We start from the raw sequence: 22,271 nt of genomic DNA on the forward strand, positions 1-22,271 counted from the left end.
TAGTGATGTTTCCTTTGTTAAATAGGAACTACGGTTACAATGAGATGGTATCTTCAAAGGAGACTCAGCAGCGGCAGATTCTGTTTATTTATTTTTTATTCATTCACGGGATGTCGTTGGCAAGACCGACAAGGTGTCTGTTGATTAATTCTCAACCACGATACGCTGCTGGCGAATTGCCTGGCAAACCGAGAACTGAAGAGCAAACAAGGTTACAAACCCATGAGTAACCTTAGCGCACGTCGTGTATGAGAAAGTATCAGCTGAAAAGCCGCGTTCAGATATCCCGCTGAACTTCCAAAAGTTGGAATGTTGTGGCAAGGTGTCAGGGAGCACAGCCAGAGTTTAGGACAATCATTTACAGTGATCTCTCCTCATACACAATCATTTCCTGAGTCAGCCTCCTTTGAATAACATGTGTCACCTGTAAATGCCTTGATTTGGGAGCTTGCCCTTTCAGAGGAAGGAAATAGAATGCAGCTGGAGGTATGAAATGCCAAGAGCAGCTTAAAGGGTTCGGTAATCTCACAATGTATTCAGCTGAGCAGAAGAAATATTTGCCTGTTAAGGTCTTTGAATGGTCTGCCGAACAGCACGGAGTTTCCTGCTTTACAGACTCAGTTGTGGGAGTGTTCCTGCAGATTGGATGGGGGACGATAGTTTGAGATGGACAGATGGAGGGCATAAGGTAAATGGAGGGAGTTAACCAAGCCACTCACCACCTACTTAACCACACCAAGCAGCGGCACTTCACAGGAAGAAGTTTAATGACCTTACCTGTCAGACAAGGTACAGGTGAGTCAGCCACACCTTCTGAGAATGCATTGAGCTAATGACATCTCCCTGGAAGTGCTCCCTCACTCAAATCCTTATATACATTCGCTCCACAAAAAGTCTCACATGAAATGCAATCGCTAGGTGTGTTCAGCGATTGTCGCACCCGTTATATCAGGTTTCACCCTGGGCTCAGTTGGTAACGCGCTCACCTCTCAGTCAGAAAGCCATTCATTCACAAGACTTCAGTGCATTAGTGAGGGAATGCTGCACTTTTGGGTGAAGGCATCTGCCCTCCCAATTGGACATAAGAGACCCCATTGCACTATTTGAAGATGCGCAGTGGAGCTCTCCTGGTGTCCTGGCCAACATCCATCTCTCAAATAACGTTAAAGTATTATAAATTATCTGTCGCCCTAACTACGATTAAATCCGAATGTAAAAATAAGCAGTCGAAGTGTCACCTGTGACTCAGTTGGTAGTACTCTTGGCACTGGGTTCAAGTCCCACTCCAGGACTTAAGCACAAAAATCAAGGCTGAGACTCCGGTGCTGCGTTGTCAGAGGTGCCAACTTTCAGATCAAACATTAAACCATGACCCTGTCTGCCTTCTTGGGTGGACATAAAAAATTCCATGACACTATTTTAAAGAAGAGCAAGGATTTTGTTCCTGGTGTCCGAGCTAATATCTATCTCTCAGTCAAGATCGCAAAAACAGACCATTATCACATTGTTGCTTGTGGGAGCTTGCTGTGTGTAAAATGGCTGCCACAGTTCCAACAACAGTGACTTTACTGCCAACGTACTTAATTGGCTGCAAAGTGCTCCAGTCATCATGGCTATTGCTAGTTTGTCCTTTCACTTTTCTTTCTAATTTTTATCCCCAACATAAACCTGCTTCATTTTAACACTTGTTCCTGAAAGGCAGTTTGAGAGGGGAAGAAAATTGTCAACCTTGATCTTTCTTAAACTGTTATGGGGAAGCTCACACTTACGTTTTTATTAGCAACGTGTCTTGTGACACAAAATATGATACATTTGTTTGCTGAAATGTCAGGATGGAATTTGTTGAGTGTTGGCACATAGGTAACCTTTTCCTTGGACAAGAACTGCTCACCTGAAGTTCACCACCAGAAATAGAGGGCAGAGTTTTCCCAGGATTGCACTAGGTGCGGTAGCAGGCGGGTGAAATGGAGTCCTACCCGCCGACGAAAATGGCGGGTTTTCAAGCAGTGTCTTCCTGAGCCTGCCTCACTATTTATTCACTCCTGCAAAACACGCTGCTTCCATGGCAGGCGGGGTCTCATTCGCCCGCTCGCCATCACCCCACTGTTGCATCACGCCGGCCGCCATCTTTAAAAGGCAGCCGCCAGCAAAGCACTCATTGCCACCTGCTCACCACCGCTGTCCAGGAGACATGGCCAGCAAAGGAAAAAAGACCGCAGACCTCCCGCCCTCCAACCTCGCTTCAATGACAGGTCCCTCAAGGGACTGCTGGATGCTGTGGAGGCCCGCCGGGATGTGCTCTACCCCCGCTCTGGCCGCAGATCGGTAGCAATGTCACCAACCTGGCTTGGGAGGTGGTGGCAGCGGTGGTCAGTGCGAACGCCTTGTAGAGGAGGACAGCCACCCAGTGCCGCAAAAGTCACTGCCAGGATAAGTCATTCTTCTCATCACTCCCAACTCACACACTCACAAACCCATCACACATCCACAGGGCCCTCGCTCACTGCCAGTGCAAGGGACATCACCATTCACTCTTTCACACTTACCATCACTGTCCTCATCCCGTCCATGGGACCACTCACCACCCACACAGGCCAGGCATACTTACCATCTGGCCTGGCAGGTGTCCTGATACATTCTCCCAATCTCTATCCATGCAGGACAAACTGGCTCACAACAGGAGGGAAAGGTCGCAGACAGGTGGAGGGATGCCGGGGATCAAAGCTCTCACAGAATTTGAAAACAGAGCCATCCAGCTGGCCAGCGATGACTGGGACTGTTCCTGTGCTGATGGTGAGGTTGGCGCTGCTCTACCAAGTGAGGATCCAGCAGTGCAACATCCATCAGACAACCATGCTATGAGTGATGTGTCCTCTTTCACAGGCCACTGCCATGTACTGCCATGTGCAGCCTTCAGAACACCGTGATGGTCCAGCCTTCCACTTCCTGGAAACATTACTGATGCCTGCACCTCAGCAGTGCTGGTCATTACAGCCAGAATGTAGTGGGCAGGCACCACAGAGTTCTCCCATTCTCTCTGTGTGCTCTCAGCACCTTTAAGGTGGGGCTGAACCGCATCTCTTCAGCATCTGCAATCAGTGATGCTGTGCACCAGCTCCTGAAGGGCTGAGGTGCTGAAGGCGGACACAGCATCAGATGCGTCTAAAGTTTCATGGCTGCGTCTCTGAGATGGCCCTGATCACGGAGTGCAAGTGAGCTGCCTTCGGCCAGACAGGAGTCAGACATTCTCAGAGGCTATGTGAAGATCTATGGAGTGTCCTCACTGCATGTTGTCATCATCCTCCTGCAATTGAGTTACTATTAGGGCCTCCACCGCATCTCCATGACAGGAGCGTTCTCACAGAGGGTATTGGCGCTGAGTTAAGCCAGACTGGAGCCAAATGTTCACAACTGTGATATGAGGATCTATGGGGACACCTCACTGCATGTCGTCATCATCCTCCACAAATCTGGCAGCCATGAGGGCCTCCCGAGTGTGCCTGCCTTGTCTGGCCAGTGCGAGAGACTCATCCTCATCATCGTCACCACCGAGGATCCCCTCACCCTCATCCCTGTCAGCATCTTCCTCATCGGAGCAGACCTCGAGCTCCTCCATCTCCTTCTCAGCCAGCTCCTCACTCGTCGCAGCACCAGGTTGTAAAGGGCACACTGGCATAGAAATTGAGCACCACGGTCACTTTCACAGCCACTGGCAGTGGATCCCCTCCTTGTCCCCTTGGCGCCAAGTCCTGCAGTAAGTGGCAGATGTGAGCCACCAGGTCCCTAGACATGCGCAGTCGTCAGCGACACTGGTTCTCAGTCATCTGCAGGAATGGCAGGCGGTGTCTCTAGATCCTGGTGTTGCTTGGCACTGACCAGCCACGGCTCACTGTCGCTCCTGGGCAGCGTGTGCGGGAGCCCCAGCAGCCCCTTCTTCATGAGGTTGCTGTTCCTGCCTTTGTGTGGCCAGGTGCCTCAGTCACTCTCTCCTCCGTCTTCTATGGTCTCTGAAGGCCATCAGGCATACAGCTAGGACACCAGGATCCTGACGTGGTCCTCCTGTAGCATGAAAGAGAGAGGGAGACGTGGTTATCATGGCTGCACTTTGCACCTTTCCTGGTCCTGTGTGACCGCCCCTTAATGCTCCCCGAAGAATGCTGGTCACAGATGGCCAGAGATGAGTGCGCTGCATGGCTGCCCTGTCAACCTGCGACATGGGGGACACTGGTCCAAACCAGGATGCTGAGATTGCAAGGGGCTGTGAGGGTCACTAGCAGTGACTGCTACATGGTCAGCGTTGGCGAGGAGATTGTACAACGTGTGCAGTCCAACTGCTCTGCGACCCAATAAAGTGGTGGCGGACTTGGAGCCTGTGCTAGAGGGGTGAGGGTGTGGGGGGCGGGTGGGTTAAGGTATGGAGTGCTTGGAGGCCTTTTGGTGCCTTTGCGATGCTTGCATGGGCGGGCAGGCTAGGAGCCCGACCCCAATCATATCACTGTGGCTGCGGCTGATCTGTTTCAGTTGCAGAGGCATGGTCAGTTTGTATACAGATGTCCCTAATGCGTGGCCACTTCCCTCGCTTACCCTGCCCCCCCATCTCAATTTCCTGTGCACGGGATGCAGCGCCAGGGCAGCACTTGAACCCCCCCACCGACAACAGTCGCCTCCGAGACTGGCCAGCACTTGCCTCCGGACACCGCCTCTCCTCCCACCCCTCAACTGTCGATTCGGAGGCTAGGCGTAAGTTGCCCCCCCCTCTGACGCCCCTGAGGCCTGTAAACAACAGGCGAGCTGTGGAGAACGCTGCTGCTTACTCACCTCAGTTCCCTCAGAGTGAAGGCCGCCAAGTTCACGTCGCCTGTGCACTGTTGTGAAACACAACGGCGTGCTTTCCCGCCGACATGGATGGGCGATACGGCGGGGTTCCAGGAGTCTGGCGGGATGGCCTTTTATATGCTAATGTAGTACAATTAGAGCCCCGCCATTGGCGGGCCAAGCGGACGATCACGACCTGCCTTCACACCGTCGTGAAGCAGGTCGGGACATTTTTTTCCACGCACGCCACCTATTATGCCCACTGCCAGCGGACTTGGGAAATTCTGCCCGGAATGCTAGCATGTAAGAATGCAAGTCATAACGTAATCCTGTATTTGTTAAATTCTGAAGAATATTTGGCTTTGGCTGTGCAAACTAATGGGTTTAGTAGACATGGAGTGAAGAATTGCAAACACACAGGGGAAACAATACAGCAGCCAGTAAGGCAAAGCTCCAGTGGATTGGCCTCGACCCAAGTTTTAAAGTAAAAAGTGTGTAATCCTCAGGCCTGTCCAGAACCCGTTTGACATGAAGAAGTTTCATTTTGCCCATTTGATTTCCTTCCAGAATATCAGTGCTGCTATTTGTAACAATGCCACCTTTTAACACACTTTGATAGTTGATGAAGGTGGCACTGTTGATATTGGGCATATGGGCTTTGAAAAAGCGTCTTTTGAAGTACCACATGATGGATTTGTTAGCAAAACTGAAGTCCATGGGATTAAAGGACGGTGGCAATGTGGATACCAAATTTGGCCAAGTGACAGAAACCAGGGAGAAATGTTGAAAGGTTGTTTTTTGGACTTACATCGGAGGCAACTTGGAGCAGTTTCACTAGACTGATTTCTGGGACAAAGGGGTTGCCTTATGAGGAAAGGTTGAGCAGGCTGGGTCCAAACGCACTGGAGTTTAGGAGAATGAGAGGCGACCTTATTAAAACATATCAGATTCTGAGGGGATTTGACAGGGTGGATGCTGAGAGGATGTTTCCCCTTGTGGAGGAATCTAGAACTAGGGGCCACAGTTTCAAAATAATGGGTCTCCAATTTAAGATGCAGATGAAGAGGAATTTCTTCTCTCAGAGGGTCATTAATTTTTAGAATTCCCTACCCTAGAGAGCAGCGGGGACTGAATCATTGAATATATTCAAGCCTGAGTTAGACAGATTTTTGGTTGACAAGGAAGTCAAGGGTAAGGGCAGGAAAGTGGAGTTAAGGCCACAATCAAAGCAGCCATGATCTCACTGAATGGCGGAGCAGGCTCTAAGGACCAGATGGCCTATTCCTGCTCCTATTTCCTATGTTCTTATGTTAGACTGGAGGGATGCATCCAGTGGGTCAGTATTAAGAACACTGCTCTTTTTTTATATATTAATGACTTGGCCTTGGGTATACAGGGCATAACTTCACAGTTTGAAACAAATGTAGCTAACAGTGAGGAGAATAGTAAGACTGGAGGGGGTGAAAGACTGGTGAAATGGGCAGACACAGTGCAGATTTACTGCAGAGAAAGGTGAAGTGATTAGTTTTGATAGGAAGAATGAAGAAATGCAATGTGAACTAAATTATGGTATTTTACACGGGGTGCAGGAACAAACACCTGGATGTACGAACACAAATTTTCGAAGGCTCCAGAACGAGTTGGGAAGGCTGTTTAAAAAAGCAAAGCGGATCCTTTGCTTTATTAACAGAGGAATAGAGCACAAAAGCAAAGAAGGTATGCTAAAGCTTCATAAAAATCTGGTTAGGACACAGCTGGTGTATGGGGCTGGATTTTCATGCAGTCAAGGTAACTCCACGCACCTTTAAAAATGGAGGCCAGGACCCGATTCTGGGGTTCCTAGCCCCATTCCCAGTGCCCCCAATTTTCGTCAGCGCACGGTAAGGGTATGGGCTGGTGCTGGTCGTGAGCCCTCACCCTGCAATCCTGACCTGGCCAGCTCCATTGGGAGGATAGGCATCTCCCAGCTCCCTGCAATTTTCGTGGACTTGGACCAGCTTTTCAAAGCTCGTGGTTCGCAGCCCCCCGAGCTGTAGTAAACCATAGTCTGAATGAGGGAACTTTTTGAAAGGTAATTTCAAAAGGTCTTACCCTTGCCCACATGCCAACCTATGCCCCTCCATTCACCCTCCATCCCAATCTATGCCCCTACATCCACACCCCCATGGCCCCCATACTCTCAATGTCTACCTATTTCCCTACCCACCATTAATGAACCCTCAAGCTCTATGTGCCAACATATGCCCCATCACCCACCTCCATGGCCCCTCATACCCTTCATGCCAACCTATGGCACTTCCATTCCCATTCATCGAATATGCATTCTGTACAGAACCAATGAACCCTATAGTAACCATGGCACATGTAAAAAACTTTTAAAAAGCAATTCATCCATAACTTTCCTTAAAAATTGCTTTTACTACAGCCCTATAAAAGTGCCAATCAACCAGATCTCTGAAGTATCAATAGCAGAAACTGCGAGCACATGGCACCTCTTTATCTTGTGTAAATAAAGATTGAGCAATTGGGAAATAGATCTAAGGGAAAAAGCTATTAATCAAGCAATGTTTTCACTTGGGCGCAGCTATTTCAACAGCCTAATGGATGTCTGGGCTCTCAGCCAAGAGTGTATGATGAGGCTTGGCCTTATATTTATAGGGCTGTTGCCAGAAATGGAGAACCTTAGTTATGAAGAAAGAGTTGATAGGCTGAGGTTGTTTTCTTTGAAACAGAAAAGGCTGAGAAAAGATTTAAGTGAGCTGTATAAAATTATGTAGAGTCTAGACAGAGTGAATAGAAAGGACCTATTTACTTTAGCAGCGAGGTCAATAACCAGAAGGCATAGATCTATAGATTCAAAGTAATTAACAGAAGGATTAGAAATTAATTATTTTAAATTAAACCATCATAAACAACAAACATAAGCACATTGAATAATTTCTTAGAGTTCATTGTATCCGTTTTCTCTAAGTGCAAAAATAGTCTTGATATATGAAGGTCGCTGATGATGGCACTAAGATCTAGGAACTTGAAATTGTGGTTCTGTGTGATCAACTCAATAACAGCATGGTCATTCATTAGAAAAGGAAATGTATCCTTATAATCACTGCCATCAAAATATCATGAACTGCTCACTATCAAGCGACTTGCATTTCACTTTGCGTTGTCATCCAACAGGTAAGCATTGGTACCAAGTAACCACTTAATCTGCTTTGGACCTGGTAGAGATGATGCGAGCTTGTGGTTGCGATTTGGCTGTTTGATGCAAACCCAATCTTCAACCTTAAATCATGGTTTCCTTCCATGTAGTCGCTTGTCGAGGTACGCTTGTGCTTTACATTGCCGCTTGGCAATTTCTTCTGCTTGCACTGTGGTATTCTCATTGGATAATGGTGATGGCTTAAAAATGTCAGCAGCTTGCGACCATGAGTTCGGCTGATGTCTTTCTGGTCAGAGAGTGTGGAGTGGATCAATATGTGTGATATGTAGGATATGAATGGATTGTTTTCCTCTCCAATATACTAGCTCTCAGTCTGTCCTTGATTACCCTGTTGAATAGTTCGACCCCATTTGATTGTGGCTTATCGCAAAATATCAGATGGTGGCGAATTCCATAGCTTGTGAGGAACTCTGTGAACTGACTGGAAACAAACTGCTGTCCATTGTCTGCAGTGAGTCTGCAACAAGCCCCATTTCGAAAATGATTTGTCTAGAATGTCAATGATTAAAGTGGTGGTTATGGAATTTGTTGTAGCAATTTCTGGCCATGTGCTATGTAGATTATGAACACCAAGCAAAAAAGTATTGATTACTAGCGGCAGCTTGTACTTCTGTAAAAATATCTACTTGGAGTTGTTGGCCATCGGGTTGATTGTAGAGATGTGGGACATGATTTAACAGATTTTTCATGGAGTATACAAGCTATGCAGTTCTTAATGAACTCTTCTATGCGGCCATCTATTGCTGGCCAACAGACTACTTCTCGGGATCATTGTTTCACCTTAACAACACCTGTATGTCCTTCACGGGCAAGATGTAATACACATTGCTGTGGTACTTTCGGAATAACTGCTCGAGTTCCACGTGCAATGCAGTCATCATCAAACAATGCAAGCTCATTGCATACTCTATAGTACGGGAACAGTTCTTTCTGTGTTTCACAAGGCCATTCAGTTTTTAGGTACTGGCTTACTTTCTGCAAGCCACTGAATTCTTCAATTCCTTCAATTCCTCTTGCATAATATGGATTATGGTGGCTTGTGAAATACAGCAATCATGAAGTCTGCAAAGTCGCAAGTCACTTTGCTATTGCTTATGCTGTCTGCAATGCTAGTACAGCTTAGCATGTCAGCTACTCGATTGCGTGAACCTGTGAGATACTTGGCCTCATAGTTGTATTGATGAAGATGATCTGACCATTTGTAGATGTGTAGAGGTCAATGACATGGCTAACAATGTAGTCAGTGCCAGATCAGCATGGAGAGTGAACTTGCTACCATTGAGATACAATGTTCACAAGTGTAGATGCAGGCTAGTTCTTCCTGCTCTCTGGTAGAGTATTTGTATTCAGTTTCTGACAATGAGCATAAACAACTGTTGGTTCACTCCCTTCAATGCCCTGTGAGAGTGCAGCTCCGGTTGCATTTCCTGATGCCAGCATTGTGACATACATTTTTGCATGTTGGTTGAAATGCACAAGGACTGGCGGAGATGCTATCTTTGCCTTTAACATGCCAAATGCTGTTTGCTGTGCGACTGCCAATTCCCATTGTGCATCTTTGCGCAGTAGCTTTTGAAGTGGCTTTGTGATCTCTGCATACTTAGGCACGAATTTGTGATAAAAGTTGGAAGTACCTAGGACCAATGCCAACGCTTTCACATTAGACAGAATTGGAAGTGCATGAATGGCTTTGACCCTGTTGTGTGTACGCTTTACTCCAGCTGCTGTTACTCTCAACCCTGGAAAGTCAATCCTGGATGGCAAAAAAGTGCTGGTCCTTGTTGAGCATCAAGTTGTGTTATTTGAATTGCGTGAGCACTGCTGACACCCACTGATCGCGTTCTGCTTTGTCCCTCCCATGGACAACGATGTCAACAAGTAGGTGAAGCATCCCCTCAACATCTTACAAGGCTGAAGAAATAATCTTCTGGAATGCACTAATTGCTGCACTTGGTCCATTGGGCATTCTGTGGTAGTGAAACACACATTTGTGAGTAGCAAAAGCTGTAAGATATCAGCTTTGCTCTGCTGGTGGTGTCTGAAGATAACTCTGTCACATGTCGAGCTTTGGGAAGACCGTAGATTCCTGAAATGATGCCGAAAGTTCTTGGATTGTAGGAAGTGGATATTTGTTGACCGCCTTAAGGTCAATGCAATGCTTGCCATTTTTGCCTTGTGCAATGACTTGGTTTGATATGAACATGCATACAAACATATAAATTAGGAGCCAGAGTAGGCCACTCGGCCCCTCGAGCCTGCTCCACCATTCAATCATGGCTGATCTGAATGTAAACTCAACTCTACATTCCTGCCTACCCCCAATAACCATTCACCCCCACGTTAATCAAGAACCTATCTAGCTCAGCCTTAAAAATATTCAAAGACTCTGCCTGTTTCCACCTTCTGCAATGACCTTTGATGTGGCACCTTATCAAATGCCTTCTAGAAATCTAAGTACAGTACATCCACTGTCTCCCCTTTATCCGCAGCACATGTGACTCCTTCAAAGAACTCCAATAAATTGGTTAAACCTGGGGCTGAATTTTCTGGCTGGCTGGGAGATGGAGCAGGAGCGGGCGCGGGTCCGATCACCGCCTGCGATCAGGTCCGTGCCGCCATTTTATGGGAGTGGGCCAATTAAGGCCCGCCCAGCGTGATTGGCGGCTCCCAAGGACAGCGGCAGTGGGCGGGCGATGGCAGGTCTGCAGTGACCGCTGAGCCCAACGGGGACCCGACGGCCTGTTTTAAAAAGTTACTGCAGCCTTTCTAAGGCTGCAAATCGTGGCCCAGTGGAAGGGCTCCCCAGAGCGCTGCTGGTGAGCAGGCCAGGCAGGAGGGTAGGGCAGGGGGGGCACAGTGCCCCTTGTTTTTATGATGGTTGCCTTGCTGCCCTTCTCGAGGAGGTGGCAGCATGGCAGGAGGTCCTGGTACCCCAGGACAGGAGGGGGACCAAACGTGCCTGGGAGGAGGTGGCGGAGGTGGTGAGCTCCCGTGACGTGGTGCAGCGCAGCTGAATCCAGTGTCGCAAGCACTTCAACGACCTGTTGCGCTCAGGAAGGGTGAGGACAATGTTGGCGTTGGTCACTAACCCAGCAGGTTGGTTTCCCCCCACTGGTGCCCTCCCCTCAACTCTGAGTGAATTGTCTGCATTGAATCATTGACGGCATGTGTCCTTCGCTGGGTGGGCCAGCAGATATTGCCCACGCTGAGGTCACACTGAGAGGGTGGGTGAAGAGATGGGTTCTGCCCCTGCAGCATGTGGTACACTGAGTCCCACATTACTGTTTTGGGGGCAACCTGGAGGAGCTGCATCCAGGCGCAGTGCTGGAACTCCAGGACATGTCAAAGTCAGGGTGATGACATGCTGGAAGGGGAGCTTCAAGGTGGCATTGGCACCGATCGATCTGCTGTCCTCTGCGCTCCACGTGCTTGCGCCTCCTTGCTATGGAAGGTTAGACCGTGTGGTGCCTGATGTGATGTAGGCAGCATTTGGCCAAGGGGGCGGGGTGTGGGGACAGGCCTAGCATCTTTGTGTGGGTGTTCAGTAGAGGCGGGGTGAGGAGGCACTGGAGCCCTGCAATATCCCACTCTGGTTGGGGTGGGCCGTCCGTGAAGAGAGTCCAGGTACAAGTAGCACAAATCAATGCTCTTCTCTCACTTTCAGGAGAAGAATGTACATAATGCAGCCGAGCGGGTGAGGACTGGCAGCGGCCCAGTGCAGTTAACGATTCTGAGCCGGTTTGAGCAGGAGGCCCTAGATTTGGAGAGGCGCCATGCGCTCAGGTCCACCGGTGTCGGTGAGGCTGGGGTGCCACAGGCAGGTATGTGTGCCCAGCAGTGAGGTCACCATTGTTCTCCCAACAGCCATGGCAGTGCTGAATGTTCAGTGATTGAAGTTTGCAACATGGCTTGACCATTGCTTATGGGAGGATGAGCACATAATGATCCGGGGGACAGGGATGCACATTGACATTGTCTCCACGTTAACTGATCCAATGTCATTGTTCTTCCTTTCAGCATCAGCGGAGCAGGGCCGGGAGGAGGAGCAGCAGTGGCCCCCTCTCATTCCTGAGGGCCCTGAAGTCTCACCAGCGTCACACCATCTCTGCCAGGCAGGCACCAGCGCAGATACCAGCACCTCGGTGGGAATTAGAACATCGGCTAGTGTCCCGGGGCACAGCAGTGAGGGCACTTCACAGTCACATGAGGAGCTGGCAGAGACAGAGAGTGCCCATGGTGCCAGCAGTCAGAGGACCGCAGGGGACCAGGCACATGCTCAGACGGTGCCTGATGATGTGCCTCTGGAGTTGTCTGCGACACAGCAGGGGCAGGAAATGCGACCGGGTGTGCGGGAGAATCTGGAGGTGATGCATGAGGCTATGCTTGGCTTGGTGTCTGTGGTGGAGGAGTCTACGCGGATTATCGCCGATGAAATGAGCCTCCTGTCCGAGCGCCATGAGCCCTCCATGGAGAGAGGGGCGACTCTCATGGAAAGCCCCCTCCAGGAGATCCATCAAGGCTTCCTAGGGATGCGCTCTGACCAGCAAGCCCTCACACCGGCATTGACCTCAGCTGGTCGGTGCCAGTGTGGGAGATGGTCTGGGCACCAAGTTTCCCAGCTCGGTGCCCATCCATCCACGGTGAGCAGGGAGGTCTGAAGTGACCTCACGTTGGCGCAGCAGCTGCCTGTCGTCTCTGCGGGCTCCTCTCAGGGCGCTCCGGATGAGGGCGGCAGCTCCTCCGCCCCTCTCCCAGTGACCGTTGCATCCGGTGAGGCTGCGACGACTGGGGAGATGGCAGCTGTGGAACTGGCAGCTCCCTCCCAGGCGGGGCCAGCACAGGCTCCACAGGCCAGAGGACGACCGCCAAGGTCATCCAGGCCAACAGGACAGCAGAGTCAGCAGCTGTCTCAGATGCCACTCCCAGTGATGGGGCAGCACCAAGTCATAGCACCTGTAAATGTAAACATAAGGCATCTTAGGCACACCACAGGTTTATCACTGGTGCTTTTGTGTTGGTCTGCAATGAAGTTTTTAATGAGTTGGTGTGATTTTTAACACATTTCTCATTTTGTTTCATTAAGTTTCTTTGGTTGCAATATTAAATTCAGACATGTCACCATGGCTGAGGGTGCCTCTTTTCTTCTGCAGGTGAATGGTTTCCAATAATGTAATGAGTGCTTTGTGGGACATTCAGCTTTATTAACAAGAACCTTAGTTAATGTTCCTAACCAGGCAGATTTTGCACTTAGGTCTCGAATATGGAGCCTGAAGCCCAGGCTTGCCCTAGAGGTCCATATGTGGTGGGCTAGCTGAAGGTTCATTGGATTAAAGCCTCCCGGGTGTCCCTGCCTCCCTGGAGTATGCCCGGGTCAGCATCTACCCCCTCAGCATTTTCCTGTGCCTGCTCATCCTCGGACTCACTGCTGGACTCATTGTGTGCAGCTGCAGACACTGCGTCAGCGTCTTCATTGTCCACAGCATCCCCCCCTTTCCAGCGCCAGATTGTGGAGAGTGCAGCATGCAACCACTATCAGCGACACACCATCTGGGGGGTACTGGAGTGCGCCCCCTGAGCGGTCCAGGCATCGGAAGCGCATCTTGAGAAGACCGATGGCTCTGTCTACCACAGGCCTTGTGGTGTCGTGGCTCCTATTGTACCGCTGCTCAGCCTCTGTTCTTGGATGGCGGAGAGGCGTTATGAGCCACCTTCTGAGAGGATAGACCTTGTCACCCAGCAGCCATCCATCCAGCCGAGCCGGAACACTGAAGAGCCCCGGTACCGGGGAGTGTCTGAGGATGTGGGCATCGTGGGAGCTGCCTGGGTACCTTGCACAGACTTGTAGAATCTGCATCCTGTGATCACACACTATCTGCACGTTCATGGAGTGGAAGCCCTTCCTGTTGACGAAGGCACCGGGCTCACCTGCTGGCGCCTTGATAGCCACATGTGTACAGTCTATTGCACCCTGGACGCGGGGGAAGCCAGCAATGGCTGCGCAGCCTCTGGCTCGCTGTGTCTGGCTTGCCTGGTTCTAACGATAGAGGATGACAGTCAATGCACGTCTGAACAGAGCGTCTGTAACCTGTTTGACACAAGTGTGGACAGCTGATTGGGAGACACCGCAAAGATCACCCACCGAGCCCTGGAAGGAGCCAGAGGCGGAGAAGTTGAGGGCAGCTGTGGCCTTCAGAGCCGCTGGCATGGGGTGTCCACCCACACAGTTAGAGGAGATCTCAGGCCCAATCATCTGGCAGATATAGTTAACTGTCTCCCTTGAGAGACAGAGCCTCCTTCGGCACTGCACCTCAGACATATTGAGGTAGCTGCTTCGCTGCCTGTATACCCTGGCAGCAGGATATTGGCATCTTCTGTGGCCCCTTCCGCCTTGGACTACCTCTTGGCCCTGCGCCCCTTGTGCCTGCGCCTGACCTCCCAAAGGTGGCTCCCCTGGAGGCTGAATGTCCACTCCTGGCCTCCACCCGCTAGTATTGCAGATCACACAGGCAAGTTTCAGTAACTTTGAAACATTAATATTTGACAGAGCACACTCGCGACCCCACTGAGCCCTCTTACCCTGCCCGTGGATGAGGTTTGTAGAAATATGTCCTACCTGCCTGCCTATTGCGCCCGTGCGCTGACCCAAAGCTTGCATGGGGACCGAAAAATCGCGGTTGATTGGCGCCTCAAGGGCCTTAAGTGTCCCGTTAATTAATGGCGGGCGGGCATCGGAGATCAAGGCGCGCCTGCCCAACCAAATATCGCAATGTTGCGTGGTAAGGTTGGGACACTCACCTGACGTCACCACACGTCATTTTAGGCACATGCATGCCAGGCCTGTCCCCACACACCAACGGGAAAATTCTGCCCGTGACTTCCCTTTTACAAAACCAGGTTGAGTCTGCCTGGTTGTCTTGAATTTTTCTAAGTGCCCTGTTATAACATCTTTAATAATAGCTTCTAGCATTTTCCCTGTGACAGATGTTAGGCTAACTGGCCTGTAGTTTCCTGCTTTCTGTCTTCCACACTTTTTGAATAAAGGAGTTATATTTGCTATTTTCCAATCGAATGGAACCTTCCCTGAATCTAGGGGATTTTGGAAAATTAAAACCAATGCATCAGCTACCTCACTAGCCACTTCTTTTCAGACCTTAGGGTGAAGTCCATCTGGACCTGGGGATTTATCAGCCTGCAGCTCTAACAATTTGCTCAATACCACTTCACTGGTGATTGTAATTTTCCTGAGTTCCTCCCTGCCTTCCATTTCCTGATTGACAGCTATTCGTGGGATGTTACTTGTGTATTCTATAGTGAAGACCAAAGCAAAATACCTGTTTGATTCATCGGTCATCTCCCTATTTTCCATCATCAATTCCCCAGATGCACTCTCTAAAGGACCGACACTCAATTTGTTAACTCTTTTCATGTTTAAATATCTATAGAAGCTCTTACTACCTGTCTTCATAGTACTAGCTAGCTTGATATCAATGGCGATGAGCCGATTTACTCAGTAATACCAGCTGCTTCCAGTCGTTTCAGCTCCTGTGATACTTCGGCATGGATTGCAAATGGAACCATTTCAAATTTTGTGAAACTGGCAGAATTGAATTGTCGATGTGAGGAGCATGACAGTGACCCTTAATCTCCCCAAAATCTAGTAAGTAAGGAAGGATACCATGTAAAGCCTGAGTCATCAATCGCATTAATGTGTGCTCTGGTGGGGACTGCAAGTTTAAAGCCAAGCTTATTGAACAGGTTTACACCCATAAGGCCTTTGGCTACATAGAAGGTGAGCTTGTCTAGGATGATGTTTCTCCAGCATACTGGAACTGCGATTGTTCCAAAAATTAAAATAAATGAGTTATAATCCTGAACAGTGTCTGTCGGAGAAGCGAGAGAAAATTGCGAAAAACAGCAATGGTAGAGTTTGCCGCTCAATACAGATACTTTTATGCCAACATCAATGAGGGGTGACAATGAGATGACTGTGATCTCAAGTGAGCATTCTTGAGAATGCTTTACCATTGGTAATGGCAAACATATGCCTTATCTCACTCTCAGGAAGAGAGTCATGTCAGCCCATGAAGTCTTCATCTTCAATGAGCTGCACACCTTTGCAAAGTGGCTCCACTTTAACCATGAGTTACACTTTTTCTCTCGAGCTGGAACTATTGCTGGGAACTGTCACACTTCGGGCTGATTTTTGACGGTACCTGAATAGGGTGGGCTCTCTGGCATCAAGTGATATAAAGTTGCTGAAAGAAGTAGCAAGCCTGAGGATTGGGCAATTCAGCAAAGGAGGTCCAAGAGATTGATTAAGAGGGGAAAAATAGATTATGAGAGTAAACTTGCAAGGAATGTAAAAGAGGACTGTGAAAGCTTCTACAAGTATGTAAGAAGAAAAAGATTGGTGAAAACCAGTGTAGGTCCCCTATAGGCCGAAATGGGAGAAATTATAACAGAGAACAAGGAAATGGCAGGGCAATTAAACAACTACTTTAGTTCTGTCTTCACGGAGGAAGATGTAAATAACTTCCAAGAAATACAAGGGAATTGAGGGTTTAATGAGAAGGAGGAATTGAAATAAATTACTAAAACTAAAAAAACAGTGTTTGAGAAATTAATGGGACTGAAAGCCAATAATCCCAATGGCTTGATAATCTACATCCCAGGGTACGAAAGGAGGTGGCCATGGAAATAGAGGATGCATTGGTTGTCATCAGTAGATTCTGGAATAGTCCCGGCAGATTGGAGGGTGGCAAATGTAACCCCATTATTTAAAAAAGGAGGGAAGGCAAAAACGGGGAATTACAGACAGGTTAGCCTATCAGTGGTTGGGAAAATGCTAGTGTCTATTATAAAGGCTGTGATAACAGGACACTTAGAAAATACCAATGGGATTAGACAAAATTGACATAATGAGCAGAATCTATTAGGAAGAACCAATGGATGTGAGTAATTTGGATTTTCAGAAAGCTTTTGATAAAGCCCCACATAAGAGGTTAGTGTGCAAAATTAAAGCACATGGGATTGGGAGTAATATATTGGCATGGTTTGAGAATTAGTTAGCAGGCAGGAAACAGAGAGTAGGAATAAATGGGTCTTTTTCGGAATGGCAGGCAATAACTAGTGGGATACCGCAGGGATCAGTGCTTAGGCACTGGCTATTCACAATATATATCAATGATTTGGATAAGGGTACCAAATGTAATATTTCCAAGTTTGTTGACGACACAAAACTGGGTGGGAATGTGAATAGTGAGGAGGATGTTGTTATGAAACAGCAGTTTGTAAAGGCTGAGTTATTTAAAATTCCAGAGGGAAACTTTAAACAACTGTCATAACCTGTATTTTCAATTAGCATGTTTTGAGTTGCAGCTCTAAATTCAGGAAATAAGACCACCAGTTCTCAAGGGGTTTTTATATCAAGCTAAATGAGACATTTATTAATTTACAACAAATTAAACATACACACATGGCTACAAATTACTACTATCATAACTTTTAACAAATTCCTAAATTAATTAAGGCAATAATCCCAATGCCAGATTACACAGTGAAGAGAATGAATAAAATGTCCTGGCATTGCTACATCGCTTTAATAAAGGATTAAAGTACAAAAAAACCCAATAGACTTAACCAGACACCAGGCAAAGCATTTTCACCTTACGAATTCAAAATGAGGTTCCTTTCAATTTGGTTCCTTTGCAGACATTTGTAGGCTTACAGCTGCTTTGATGTTACAGGCCTTGCTCTGCACACACAAACTCCCCTCAGGTTATAACCAGCACTTCTCTTTGAATGTAAATTTTCATTGTATCACCAGGCCCTTTGAACTCCACCTCGTCTAACAATAAAACCTCTTTCATAGTGCCTTTCATATTTTATTAGCAATATAAACATATTGTTTGGTGGATCCTAGCTAGGTGCAAGATTTCACTCCTACTCTTGAACGCTGTATTCAACAAAATGCAAATGTACTCTTTACCTCTCAGTTTACATCTCAAAACTACTATACATCAAAGCATCCAGACTAGCTGGCTTTAATACAATTAACACACACACAGACTAAACCTCTATTTAAAAAAAAAATTCAGAATAACATTATATACATTAATAGCTTCTTGACAGATGTTAAGAGGCTTCAAGGCGATTTAGGCAAATTGAGTGAGTGGGCAAATACATGGTAGATGCAGCATGAAATGGATAAGTGTGAAGTTATCCACTTTGGTAGGAATAACAGAATGTCAGAGTGTTATTTGAATGGTGATAGATTGGGAAATGTTGATTAACAGAGGGACCTGGGTGTCCTTGCACACCAATCACTGAAAGCCAGCATGCAGGTGCAGCAAGCAGTTAAGAAGGCAAATGGTATGTTGGCCTTCATTACAAGAGGACTTGAGTACAGGAGACCACACCTGGAGTACTGTGTGCAGTTTCGGTCTCCATGCCATAGAGGGAGTGCAGCGAAGGTTCACCGGACTGATTCCTGGAAATGCAGGATTGCCATGTGAGGAGAAATTGGGTTGACTAGGCCTCTATTCACTGGAGTTTAGAAGAATGAGAGGGGATCTCATTGAAACGTATAAAATTCTGACAGGGCTGGACAGACTGGATGAAGGGATGATATTTCCTCTGGCTGGGAGCTCTAGAACAAGAGATCACAATCTCAGGATATGGGGTAGGCCACTTAGGACTGAGATGAGGAGAAACTTCTTCACTCAGAGGATGGTGAACCTGTGGAATTCTCTACCACAGAGGGCTGTGGAGGCCAAGTCACTGAATATATTTAAGAAGGAAATAGACAGATTTCTAGACTCTAAAGGCGTCAAGGGGTATGGGGTGAGAGGGTATGACGTTGAGATAGAGGATCAGTCATGATTATATTGAATGGCAGAGCAGGCTCAAAAGGCCAATTGACCTACTCCTGCTTCTATTTTCTATGTTTCTATCTCTGGTGGAATGTATATTGTCTGATCACCTGACTTATCTTTGCCCCAAAGTATTTTTCGCCTTCCTGCCATATCAAACATAGGTGTGTCTTCTGCAAGCTGTTTGAACACTCGCTGGCTTTCTGCTCAAAGGCAATGTACAAGAGTCACCTGCTTGTGGGTTGCTGCTACATCCAGACTGTCCATCTCCGTAGTAAGCAAGTAGGTCTTGAACCCTTAAGTCCATCAACTGCACGGCATGGCTGGATCTCTCTTAAGGAAAGGTGCTGGAGCTGATAAATTTAAACTATTCTTGTAGTTAGTTGTGTTTTATGCTTCAGAGATATGCAGAGATGACACACACACATTCTATATGTTTTAGGAGTTTTATTTACAATGCTTTTAACATGTCTGCTCTCATGCTTAAAGCTTCTCGCTTTCAGTTTAGTTTCGGTTTCTCTGTTACCACGCCTAGGCTTGACTAACAGCACACAGAACAGAGCAAAGTCAACAGGCACTTTAAATCAAACACCGACCAATTGAACAATTGAATACTACACATTGCTTTAAGTTACACTTGAAACAGGCACCTACAATCAGAACAGAATCGAAAATTATTGTCACTGCTTCAGCAAGCATTCTGTCATAGGAGAAATAGAAAAATAGGAAGTGTTGACATAAAAGAAGGAAAGCTTGCCAAATATAGAAAAGCTGTGTTGACCATGTTTATTTTATCTGGGCGTATTAGAGGAGCAGTCTTCTGACCATATGTTGTTGACTTTTGTATAGTAAAAGCTCTTCTGTTTGCTTAGAACCATGGAATTTTATGGTTTTATTATCCTAGTGAGCAAATGGGACTTCTAATTTAGACTACTTTAAAATAGAAGTTACTTGTCCTTAACTGGATCATAACAAAATTGGGGATTGCGTCCAAGACCGTAACAAAATTTGAGGGTCTGGTCTGGGATAGGAACAAAATTGGGGTCTGGTCTAGGATTTTAACAAATTGGGGCCTTTTGTGGGATTTTGAATCGACAGATGGATATGGACGTCAGGACTTGCTAAAGTTAAGGCTAACAGGATTTCATAGGGCAGAATTTTGCCCTTGGTGGGGGTGCTCGGTGGGGGCGGGCGGGGGCGGGTGGGGGCACTCGGGAATCTGACTGCCACCTACGATTGGCACCGCACCGCGATTTCAATCTGGCAGGCCAATTAGGGCCTGCCCAGCATGAAACGCAAACGGCAGCGTTAAGCACGGCCTGTGTGGACTGGGGGTAGGGTGGGAGGAGGGCGAGCGGGCCAAGAGCGAACTTCGCACATGCGCGCAAGTGAGCGCTGCATAATCTACCTGAGGCACTTATCTCCTTATGTGACTCTGTCACCTGAGCAGGGACAAGTTATTAGTTAAATATCAAAACTTTTATTTTATTGTTATTTGCCTTTGGAAACCTCATCCCGCCTGTGGAAGAGGTTTCCAAAAAAATGCTAAGGCTGCTTGGCTTTTCACCTGCCTTGCAGCCATTAGGTTGGACAGGCGGTGAAAAAAATAATCTAATTGATCATTTAATGGCTGTAACAGGCCTTTTCATTGTCGGTGGGCGTGCTGCCAACTAAGGCGCTCACCTGCCAACTGAACTATCACGCGACTGGCATTAACGTCTGCATGCTCGGCCGACGTCAACGTGCGTCATTTCACGCTCGAGCGGGTCAGGCGTGCACTGCCTGCCGAGCGAAAATTTCTGCCCGTGGTGAATTTTACTATCCATATTGAAAAGCATGATGACTTTGTCAATTACTACGACTTTTCTGGAGAGGGAGAGTTTATCCCTGAGTGATTTGCAACAATGAACCAAGGCTAGGTTAATCATATGAGTTGAAGTTAGAGTTAAAAACAGGAGCTAAAAAAAGCAGAGATAATTGCGGTAATAGCAGAGCATCTAGGATTGGGAGAAGAAAAGCCTGACCCAGCTAGGACACAGCTTGTGTTGGCAAGGATTCAGTTGCAGATGAAGCAGCTGGAAAGAGAAAAAAGAAATGAAAAAGTTTGAATTTGAAAAAGAAGAAAAAGAAACAGAAAGAGCAAAAACTGGAAAAAGAGGAGAAAATGTAGCTGAACAATGGGCTACCTTCAAAAAAGAATTGTTTCGTGCACAGTCAAGGTGTATTCCATCAAAAGGAAAAGGCTAAAGGCAAACAAATCCAGATAAAAGCAAAATACTGAGGATGCTGGAAATCTGAAACAAAAACAGAAAATGCTGAAAAAGCTCAGCAGGTCTTACAGCATCTGCGGTGAAAAAAAAAGAGTGAACGTTTCAAGTCCGTATGATCGTGCTCTGAAGAACTCTGTTACACTTTTTTTTTCTCCACAGGTGCTGTTCGACCTGCTGAGTTTCTCCAGCATTTTCTGTTTTTGTTTCAAACAAATCCAGAGTTCCCTGGATGAAAAAGGAGATTGGAATTAAGATGAAGAAGAAAATGTGCGCTTATGACACGTGTCAGTAAGAAAATACAGCTGAGAACCAAAAAGGTTCAAAGGGGAAGCGAAAAAGCATATTAGAGAAGCGAAGAGGGATTATGAGAAAAGACTGGCATCCAACATAAAGGGGAATCCCAAAGTCTTCTCTAGGCATATAAATAGTAAAAGGGTGGTAAAAGGCAGGGCATGGCTGAGGTATTAAATGAATACTTTCAATCCGTCTTTACCAAGGAGGCACGTGTTACCCAGGCCATGGTGACAGACAAACTCTGTCACTAGAAGGATTCAAAATTGATAAGAAGGAAGTGTTGAACTGACTGTCAGTGCTTAAAGTTGACAAGGCATGGGGACCGGATGAGATGCATTGAAGGATATTGAAAGAAGTGAGAGTAGAAATTGGAGTGGCACTGGCCATAGTCTTTCAGTCTTCCCTAGACTCAGGGGCGGTGTCAGAGGACTGGAGAATTGCAAAGATTAAGCCCTTGTTCAAAAAAGGTTGTAAGGATAAGCTCAGCAATTACAGACCAGTCAGTTTAGCTTCAGTGGTGGGCAAGATTCTAGAAATAATTATTCAGGATAGAATTAGTAGGATTGGGGGAGAGCAGATTTTAGTAAAATAAGGCAGGATCTGGCCAAGATAGACTGGAAACAGCTACTTGTGGGGAAATCTACGGAAGAGCAGTGGGGTGGCATTCAAAAAGGAAATGGGGAGGGTACAGACTCAACATGTTCCCTCTAGGGTGATAGGACGGAGTAACAAGCCCAGAGAACCATGGATGACCAGAGATATTCAGGATATGATGAGAAGGAAAAGAAAGGCTTTTAGCAG

This window comes from Cetorhinus maximus, chromosome 3, assembly GCF_964194155.1.
Source record: "Cetorhinus maximus chromosome 3, sCetMax3.hap1.1, whole genome shotgun sequence".
NCBI classification, from domain to species: Eukaryota; Metazoa; Chordata; class Chondrichthyes; order Lamniformes; family Cetorhinidae; genus Cetorhinus; species Cetorhinus maximus.